This window comes from Phoenix dactylifera, chromosome 3 (assembly GCF_051530095.1).
Source record: "Phoenix dactylifera cultivar Ajwa chromosome 3, Ajwa_hap1_PhDact_Kaust_v1.1, whole genome shotgun sequence".
Taxonomy (NCBI): Eukaryota; Viridiplantae; Streptophyta; class Magnoliopsida; order Arecales; family Arecaceae; genus Phoenix; species Phoenix dactylifera.
In genome coordinates this window covers 48,047,499-48,058,201 of record NC_143192.1, presented here as the reverse complement: position 1 = coordinate 48,058,201, position 10,703 = coordinate 48,047,499, and the positions used below count along the sequence as shown (strand labels likewise).

The window sequence follows — 10,703 nt, the reverse complement described above, 5'->3', positions numbered from 1 at the left end:
ATTCTCCCGATCTCCGACCACCTCGCCGGCTTCTCCCGGAACCACCTCGCCGGCTTCTCCCGAAATTTTTTTTTTTTCACGGTTCGTGCTCCGTTCGGCACTGGATCGCCGAACAAAAGGCTTCTGTTCGGCTGAACCGTGCCGGACAGAAGCCTTCTGTTCGGCACGGTGCAGCCGAACAGATCTGTTCGGTTGAGGGTTGCCGAACAGAAGGCTTCTGTTCGGCACTGTTCAGCCGAACAGAAGCCTTTTGTTCGGCGATCCAGTGCCGAACGGAGCACGAACCGTGAAAAAAAAAAAAATTCGAAACAAGGTGGAACACGTACCTTTGCGGCCGATTCTTCGTCCCAAATCACTAGTTGCTTGTCCATGCTTCGAATGGGGCTTAAATCTCCTTCAAAGATCGCCTAAACGATGTAAATGGATCGAGGGGTTTAAGGGGGGTTTGAGGGGTGTTTTTTTTTTCTTTTCAAAACGAAACGGAGGAGGAGGAAGGGGGGTGTATGAGAAAATTTCAAGGGCAATATGGTAATTACACTAAAGGTTAGTTTGGGTATTTTTTTTTTGGTTTTTGGGGGGTGTCCTTAGCAATAGGGGGGGTGTATATAGAACCACCCGGAGAGTAGCCATCAAGTCGAGCTAAGGTCGTCAGGGCGTTGTTTTACAATTATGCCCTTGCTTTACTTGAAGGGTAACGGGAACTGGTGCCGCCTGGGCTCATTCGATTTTATGAGTTTGGAGATGGGTGGAACGTTCAGGGTGATTAAGGATGGAGACATGTACATGTTTCTGGATGAAGCTTCTCGTTTGGAGCTAGCTGAAACCGGTGCACAATGCCAAAAAGGCAGCAGACTTTTTGTGATTCTCTTGTGTGGGTTTTTCCTGAAGGTTATCATGAGTTGATTTTGTACCAGGTGATTGTTTGGCATGTTAACAAATTTTCATGGACAAAATATTTGGTTTTGTTTATGTTGTTACAAGAACCTATGGGCATCATCATCATTAAAAAAAAAAAAACAAAAACAAAAAAAGAAACAAGAACCTATAGGCTGATGATATTTTAATTACAATCACGTCGGATATATTCGAAAAAAGACATTGTCACATACTGCTTCTATTCAAGTATTGATATTCTCATCGGGTCTAAAATTATTCAAATCCAATTACATGTACTATAATCAGCCTGCGGTCAGCTCAAATAAAATCATATTGTAGTGTCTCCTAGTTTACATAGATCATGGGCTGGACCTGCTCTGATATCATTTGCCATAACTCATGACTTAATCTAAAAAGATTAGTTGGAAGATTAATATATAGATTTTTTTAGCTTAGATAAATTCTTAAGATTTACTTAATGCATAATCGATGTGGAACTAAATATGCACCCCACTGATCCTCACAAAAACAGCATAAGTTAAAGATGTGACGTGCCGAGCAAGCAGTAACCCATTAGCTGACGCCCTGGGACCCGAATCATATCACCTAAGTTGACTCAACTTAAGATCGGAGGCATGCTGACGTGGTCCTATTTGGTAGTCTATGTCTCATAATAAATATTAATGACAATCATCTGTTTTTGAAGCTAACATGTGTTTGATTGGAAGCAATCATGCTCCCTTTTTCTTTGGTAATATATGGATTCAATGTATATACGCAACTTGGACCGTGATGGCCCAACAAACACCATAGCTACAGCCCATAGCTCAATAAAACAAGACGGTGAGAGGACATAGCAGTCAATTTCAATTGAAAACGTAAATTTATCGCAAATATTGGAAATTTAGGGAGCTCTTGAAGAGAAAAAACCTTTTCATTCTTGAGGGAAGAAATAAATAAAAGAGGCTTTTGGTGCTCTGCTCCATTCGAACAAGGATGGTGCCAGAGGCGCGTGTTGCAAGCCAAGTCATAAAAGGCAAATGAAAATCAGAGGAGTTGGAAAATGGACAATGTGCTGTCGCTCTAGGAAGGATGGGATAAAGGGATACAGGCATTGATAGCAGGAGGCATGAAATAATGGATGGGGAGAAAGGGAGAAAGGGATGGCCTGGGAGCCGAGAACCATCAGAAGGAATGGACTGTATCTTCTGCCACACACACACACACACACAAAAAAAAAACCTCATCTTTTTTTTTCCGCACGAATCCAACATCAGATCAGCCACATGATTTTTGCAGCAACACCAATCATAGGCCGAATTTTAGATTTAAACCATATTCATTTTTACTTGAACTTTAAGTTAAATTTATTTAAAATTTGAATTTTTCTGTGCCGAAGCTCAGCTCAGCTCAGCTCCGCAGATAGACGAAGGACCGAGTTTGAAGCATTTTAAGATCTGTGCAACGAGTGATTCAATGATTTGTGCACAGCACTCAAAGCGCTCCCAACTCTTGTCATTCATCCGTCAGCATGCGAGCAGCCGATCGATGATGCAACAGTGAATTCGCGTGAAAGGAAGGCGACAGGCTTCTGTCGCTGAAACGCTAAGCCTCGACTGCTCGCACGCTTCCATTCTCCAGCTCGCAATTGTTTTACAGTCAAGCCCTCTTATGGAGAAATCACCAAAGGTTTCTACTAATTCCCATGTCTTCCTCCTCTACAATCTTTTCTCAAACTACGACTACTGCAATAGTTTTCACTGCAGGAGATTGACATGAATAACGAGTTGGAGATAACAAAAGATGATATGGAGAGTGGAGAGGTGTATAAAAAGCCTATAACCATCTCAAATTATTTCCTCCCATTCCCCTTGTTTTATCTAAATACAGGTTTTATTCCCTGTTTATGTCTTCTACTGATATATCTAGTCTCTCCTCTTATGCAAGTGGATGCTTAGGTAGAAAGTGGATGGTCAGCAGGGCACTCCTAAGTAGGTTGTCTACTCAAGATTGATCAGTACAAATGAATTAAGGTAAATATAGGTCCTTAATTTACATTTGCTCGAGGACCTACTATTGCTATTGGTTTTGTTGTTTTCATTGCAGGAGACTGCACTGCTAACGAGCTGGATATTGGGAAAGATGAGATAGAATGTGAAGAGGCATGAAAACCCTATAAACATCTCCAATTTTCCCTCCTCGTTCTCTTGCTTAATTTATATGAATGTACTTTTATCCCGTGGTTATATTTCTTATTTATCTATCTATACTCCACTCTTCTTATCTCAGGCGGATGCTTAGATGGAAACTGGATGTTTCTTTATTTAAAAAAGAGATATATCGCATAATTATCTTTTCATGTTGATAAAAGCATATGATCCAGTTTAGCTAGGGATCAAAAAAATTGATTATGTTGCTGGTGCAGCTTGCTCAAAGTTCCTGATTGTGTCACTAGCTAGTCAGGCTTGGAGGGTCAGGTTTTTCCGATGACATTCTTCTATGGAGGAGGATATAAACATTGCTAAAGTTTTTTCTTAATCCTTCTTGACTTTATGTTTCATGTTCTTTGGGAAGGGTACTGTGGCCAGTTTTTACCAGTTTAAGGCCCTGTTTGGGGGAGCTGTTGGCAATAGAGCTGTTGGAAGTAGAGCTGTTCGAAGTAGAGCTGTTGGAAGTAGAGCTTTTATAAAAAGCTGTTTGCTGTTTGGTAACTACATTTCTAAAGTGCTGTGGCGCTTTAACATTTGTTTGGTAAACAAACTGAGAAAGTACTTTTGTATGACAAAATGACCATAAAGGACATTAGTAGTATTATACAATAGTGCATAATAAAATATAATATATATTAATACATAAATATATGATATAGTCTAATATTAATGTAATATAATATTATATTATTATAACATAGTACTATAACATTGTATACTATAGGATAATAATTTGATATAATATTAAATTATTTAACATAACATAATATTATATTTTATTTTATTTATAGTATAATGCAATAATAAATGTATAAAATATTATAATTATTAGTATAAATTAATTTTTCACTCCTTTGATGACTATTTATTTCTCTAACAAATTTTCTAGCTAGATGAAAAAATTAGTTAAATAATTACTAATATTTTTATTTATTTATTTATTTATTTATTCTTTCATTTATATACATATTTATTTATTTATTTATTTTCTTTTTTTCTTTTTTTTTCCTTTTTTTTCTTTCCTTTTTCTTCTTTTTCTTTCCCTTTCTTTTTTCTTCTCTTCTTCTCCTTCCTTCCTCCTTTTCCTTCTTCTCCTTTCTTCTCCCGCGAGGCCGGTGGCGCCGGAAGAGGGCCGGGTCGCGGCGGCCGCGGGAGGAGGCCCGGGAGGGGAGTGGGACGGTGGGCCCCGGCGACCGCGGGGGGAGGGGGGCTCGGGAGGAGGCCGGGACGGCGGGCTGTGGCGACCGCGGGGGAAGGGGGGCTCGGGAGGGGGCCGGGACGGCGGGTCGCGGGGGGAGGGGGGCTCGGGAGGAGGCCGGGACGGCCGGCTGTGGCGACCGCGAGGGGAGGGGGGCTCGGGAGGGGGCCGGGACGGCGGGCCGCGGGGGGAGGGGGGCCTCGGGAGGGGGCCGGGACGGCGGGCTGCGGCGCCTGCCGGGGAGGCGGCGGCCATGGCCGCTCCTTCCTCTTTTTTTGTTCTGGTGGGTCGCAGCAATGGCTGGGGAGCACGGCCACGGGTGGCTGGGCAGCCACGGGCTGCCTCCCAAAACAAAAAAAAAAAAAAAAAAAAGGGAGGGCCGGCGACATTGAGGAGAAGAAGGAGATAGAGAAGGAGAGAGAGAGAGAGAGGGGGGATGGTGAGAGAGGAAGAGGCGGTGGGATGGAGATTTTTGGGAGGAAAAATGAACTTTTAAATGGAGGTATTTTGGTCAAAAATACAGCTTCCCGACAAAGCTGAAAACAGCGTTTTCGGAAAGCTCCAAAATAGAGCTTCTGCCAAAAAGCTGTTTTCAGCTTCCCGCAAAAGCTGAAACAGCTTTTCCAAAATTTTACCAAACACTCTTTTTTACCTAAAAGTACTTTTGGAGGGCCAGAAAGTGCTTTTTGGCCCTCCAAAAGCTCCCCCAAACAGGGCCTAAACCTGCTCAACATGAAGCTTTTGCTGTGCTTGATAAGAGTGTTCAGTTTGGTCAGGTATAGGCTCGATGTGGGCCTATTTATTTCTTAGTTAGTTTAAGTATAACTTGAGGAAATTAGGCATGTCCAGGCTTGAATCTGGCCTAATTATTTCTATACTAGAACTCATGTTCATGAATGAACTTCCTGTATCAATTTATGAATTCTATACCTAATGAAGAGAAGGCTTGTTATTTAAGGTCGCGTTTATTCCTGAGGTTATCTTTTTTGCAGCATTGCTGTTTAGAATGTTCTAGATGGACGATATATTGGTAATCTGGAATGACCTTGGAGAGAAATCTGCAACTTCTGTCATTTTGAAATATCTTCTATGTTTGGTCATATTGAAGTTTAAGATCCTTTTGGCACTATAACTACATCGATCTGAAACAGTAACCTCGGAATTGAAGTTTAGTGTATTGTTCTATAGTGAGTTCTGAGTCTTCTGATATTGCAATGGGCTTCTGTGCATCTCAATTTTGAGAAAAAAATTATATATTATATAACGAGGAGTTATAATGTGCCTCGTATGATATACGTAATAACCTTTTTACTTGTATGCAGGATTATGATGTTAATTATCATGTTGCTTGGCCTGCCATTATATACAATCAACTTAGTACAGCTACTAGATATTGCAGATGCCTTTCCCTGGATGGAATAGACTGTGCAGTTTTCATTAGGAATATTGGAAGATTACAGACTTTCTAACTCCTATTGCTTAACTTTAAGAAGAGTTTCAGAAGAATGTGTGTTTTTAACATAATTATTTTGTCTTTTTTGCAGTGCATTTACAGTTGTTGGAAATTAGAAGCAGTTGAACATCTAAGGTTTAGAGATTATTTTGATAAATCTGACTCAGCAACAGTAAATGCTTTATAACCCAATGCGTTCAAACTCAATGTTTCTGACAACATCTCCAGTACGTGGTTCATCAAACCTACAAAATATAGTGAAATGATTTAAACTTCCGTTTGCTTGCAGTCTGATAGATCCCAAAGAAAGCTTTTAAAGAACCAAGTTTAGATGATCGCGTGTCTATGCCTAAAAAGCTAGCCTTCATTGCTTAGAGGTAAGCATCTTGGAAGATCCCTGGATTTACTATTATAAAGTCATCAATTTTATTGTTCATTTTTGCTTCTGCTGCAGGCAAGTTTATGTAGGTTAACTTTCCAGGATCAATATGATCGGTATGTTCGATTTCTCAAATATATAGTTAACTATGAACCACATGTAACAGTAACTCATTGACATTTTAAAAAAAAAGAAGAAATTACTTTGATTTAATTGATATCAATGCACATTTCTCCTCGTTACAATGGTCTGATGATACCAGCAAGTGCTTGGTCGGATGGTATCAACCTTTGCCATTTAGGCAATGGAGCGGAGCTTCAATTCCCATTGGATTCTGCTCTCAGTGGGTTGCATGGGTATAGAGTAGTAAGGTGGGGATTAGCTGGTTAGCCCCTCCTAATCTCAAACAAAAAACAATGCTGAATTTATGGGTGGGAAGAAAGGTCTATTGATTTTGTACTGCTAAAGCTGAATTTTGCTGCTTCAAAATGGCTTAAAGGTGATATTTTTATTTACGACTCTTTTTTGGACTGTATATTAATCTAAACACACATTATCTAAATATTTTAGACCTATTTTTCCCATTTCTTTTAGTACTGGTTATTGGTTTGTTTGGAAAAACCATAATGTAACCTAACACACGAGGTATAGTTGAGAAGCTTTATAATGATATTACTAAATTTGTGGCGATTTTAGAAATATTTTTTTACTTTTTTCTTTCTGGTTTTCCACACAGAGGGTTTCTTGTTGGTAGTTGATACAGCATGCAAATGAGAACACTACTCTACAACGAAAGTGCAGTAGACATAAAATTTTCTTGGCATCATATATCAATTTCTTATCTGCAAATAGAAGATCATTATTTTGTAAATCTTCTTTATTCTTCAGTCATGGTAGCCACTTGATGATTTGGATCCTGTTTATGATGAGGTTACAAAGAAAAGTATTGTGGAAAGAAAATCTTCTGAGGTGTGATGTTGCCTTATTTAATATTAATGCGTTTTTACATACTAAACCAGAATTCTCATGTGCAATGGTACAAACCGTCAGCACTTCACCGTCCCTTTTGCATTGATTTTTGAACTAGTGGTGTCTTGGTCAGTTCGATCACCTTCTCTTTCATTGTTTATCAATTTCTTTTCCTTTTAATGGGTAGAAGGGTTTACTTAGTGGCTTATGCCGGCTGTTGGAACTCTAATTTCAACTATTTGACTTATGAAATGAAGATAATGGGTGGATAATTTTGTCTATGAATCTTCAAATAAATTATATGTAATTAGTTGAAACTGAGCATCAGATTCTGTTATATTTTCTCAACTTGTAATCAACGTACATATCCTTTTTGTATAAAACTAATGAATAAAAGGTTAGAGGCATTCAGGACAAAGTAAAACCCACTAATTAATTGTTTCTTAGTAGTTGGTAGCTAAAGAATCTTACCTCGATGAGAATCATATATGGATGCTGGAATAGATGGAACCTTTGTATTGTGCTTCCACCAAGGGATTACTTGTTTTTGTTAAAGATTAACTGTTTAGAACTTGCAAATTCGATTATGTAATTAATGAATCTGGGTGTTAGAAAGTATTTCTCTACTTAACGCGTGAAATTTGAGATTGGCATGGGGACAACATAAAATTGTGGACTGATGTCCCAATTAGGAAAAGAAGTCCCAGATTTGTTTTCTTGTCTTGGTGAATCTAGGAGGATTCATTACTAAAGACTACAACCTGTGAAGCAGCAACTGGTGGCAATTGATTCGAACTGAGAACTTTTAAATACCAAGGACTAAATTAGCTCATCATGCCTGGTAATATATGATGCTGATATCCAAAATTAACAAGCACGAAAAAAAAAGCAATACCACCAATACGCTGCGATAGCCTCTTGTTTTTGAGCATTTATTATTGCTAATATCCCCTTCAAACAAATCTAACTTCCTAAGCAATAGTATCAATAATAAAACTAATGATTGCTCTTTAACATGTCCAATCATATATATTTTATGCAACAACTTAGGATCTATTCGGCGAATAACCAATATGAGACTAAACACACGCCTGCACGGGTCCTCACACACTCTCTCTATTTAAGCTCTGACATCATCGTCGGGCTAAGGGTTCAAATTCATTCAAATCTAATCACAAACACACGATCAGGGATCAACCCAGTGTCCCCTAATCTATAGGTTATGGGCCGGGTCCGCTTTGATACCATTTGTAACAATTTAGGATCTTATCCAAAATGGCTAGTCAGAAGGTATTATTTGAGTTCCTTTATTCTACATACGTCCGCATGGATCCTCTTATTTTATAAGTCATTACTACTTAGACAAACAAACCGCTCCGTGCGGCAGTCAATTTTGAGCGACACATTTGAATAAATACGAGCTTCTCTCTTGTTCATACCCGTGTGGAAATTCCATTGCCAGATTTTGAAAGAAGGTCCACAAAAGAATAGGAGTCAAGAAAAAACAACAATTAACAGAACCTTGCCGGCCAAAAATAAAGCTAAAGAAAAGTGAAATAATAAAACCGTGTTGGGCTTGTTTTTTACCTCGAGGACTAGCTTGTGTGGTAGTTTTTTTTTTCTTTTGCTAAAATAGAAGTATCATACATAACGTATACAGATACAACCAAAGGAATCAAAAAGCAAAACATTCTGGAGCGCACTAGGCAACTCCGCCTCTCCCACCTATAGGTGGTCCCCCGAATAGTTGGCCATGAATAAAGCAACCCAATCCGCAATCCTATTGGCCTTTCTGAACACATACTTCGCCTGGATCATCAACCCATCACGGCCCATGGCCCTAATGTCTCTCAGCAGCAGGTGGTAATTGCCGACCCCCCTCCAAAGCCTGCAGGATCCACCCAATAATCATTGCAGTCACCCTCCAAAAAGACCTCTCTCCCCTGCAAGGCACGTAATACATAGCACAAACCAAACCATGCTGCTCTCTCAACTCCGCCCCTGGCACTGAGGCTTTAAACAAGGGGCAACCCACATCCGCAATCACCCTAGAATCCGGGCCCCTAATAACGAAGCCCGTGTCTCCCCTCCTACCACCCTGCATGACACATCCATCGAAGTTGACCTTGAGAAAACTCGGAGGTGGGGGCTCCCAGGTGAAAAATACCAAACGAGACGCTACACGAGTATATAAGGAGCCCCAAATGTCCCAAGCTATGAAAGGTCTATTCGACCGAATTGCCTCAGAGGCCTCTGCCGCCAACAGCCACGCCCGCTCCACCACAACCCCCGGTGGGGGGCACCTTTCTCCAAATGTCCATACGTTCCTTACTAGCCAAATCTGATAAGCAGTATAGGTCGCCCACACTATCTCCGATCTAGACTGCAAGGCCCTGGCCGAACGTCGAAGAAACCGAAGAAAGGATGCTGCATAACACTAGAGCTCCGTGGGGAACTCCGCCCGCCTCCAGACCCTTCTAGCCCGATGGCACTGGAAGATGGCATGGTCCAGCGACTCATCAGTCTGACACTCAGGGTACCGAGGGTGGATACTCATGCTTCTCCTACACAGCAGAAGTCTTGTCTACCCAAGCGACCTTCCAAAGGAATAAGGCCACTCCGGGGTGCATCCCAAACCGCCAAATCCAGTCGAAATCCATCGTCGACCATCCTTCATCCTGGACAACACATGAGATGTCGGCCACTCTGACTCTAGATGTGCAGAATGCACTCCAAACCCTGACATCAAGGCAAGATTGCCGGGAGTAACCGAATCCGCTCTGCAAGTGGCTCCCCGAACATCTGATCAATCCGGTAGGTATCCTAGCCCCCACCTCTAGGAAGAAGAAGGTTACATACCCGGAGTCCATTCCTAACCTCGACACTAACTAAGGTCGGCCACTGCTGCAACGGAAGCTCATCCACCCATGCATCCTCCACCACATCCATCCTCTGGCTATCACCAATCAACCACCTGCATCTAGATAGGATCATAGGCACAAACTTACAAATCTCATGCCAAACTAGAGATACCCTCCACCCCCCAGATGGGGACCCACTTCATGCTCGGCTGGTTTTTGGTGGCAAGTAATTGATGACCCTCTCCAATGTCAAAAGTTAAGTTGATGGGTTTTGATAATAGTGGGTTCTGCCCCTGCCCACTAACATATGCACATAACATAAGCATTTGACTCGTGTAAATCTGCTCCCACATGGGAACGTGCAAATAAGCGAGTGGATCGGAGCTTGGAGGCACGAGCTCGATGAGTGCGCGCATGAAGTTCGCGAGATTCTAACCATTGAGTGATACGTTTTAGTGCTTGGCCAGTGGACTGACAAGACTCATAGCCAGTTTTTTTTTTTTCTTTTCCAAAGAATTTGTTGATAGCGAAGAAGGTTGGTTTTTGAGATAAATGTCTAGTGTGGATGGCTATGTTAGGTATTCCTTCTAAATTATTAAATATTTTATTTTCATGTTTTCATGAATATATTTATGATAGATTTGTATAATAAATCCAATTTTTACTTAAGAAAAAGAAGCACGATAAAACCAAAAGTAGACCAAACTAGATAGAATTTGGTTTTTAAGCCTTGCCACAATACTCTGCTCTTTAGATG

The 10,703-nt window shown here is 40.8% G+C and overlaps 1 long non-coding RNA gene across 4 annotated transcripts; it reads left to right on the top strand.

Annotated features, from left to right (window-relative positions):
- Positions 1–1,805: 1,805 nt before the first annotated feature.
- LOC113463139 (uncharacterized) lies at positions 1,806–7,994 on the top strand. Of its 4 annotated transcripts, none has more exons than XR_016399941.1 (7): positions 1,814–2,565; positions 2,643–2,699; positions 2,824–2,909; positions 2,983–3,038; positions 5,829–5,872; positions 6,027–6,114; positions 6,192–7,994. It is a non-coding gene; the product is annotated as an uncharacterized LOC113463139 (long non-coding RNA). The 4 variants fall into 4 exon arrangements; XR_015976537.2 differs by having other exon boundaries at positions 1,816–2,565; positions 5,829–5,909; XR_016399942.1 differs by having other exon boundaries at positions 1,806–2,565; positions 2,631–2,699; positions 5,829–6,114.
- Positions 7,995–10,703: the final 2,709 nt, after the last annotated feature.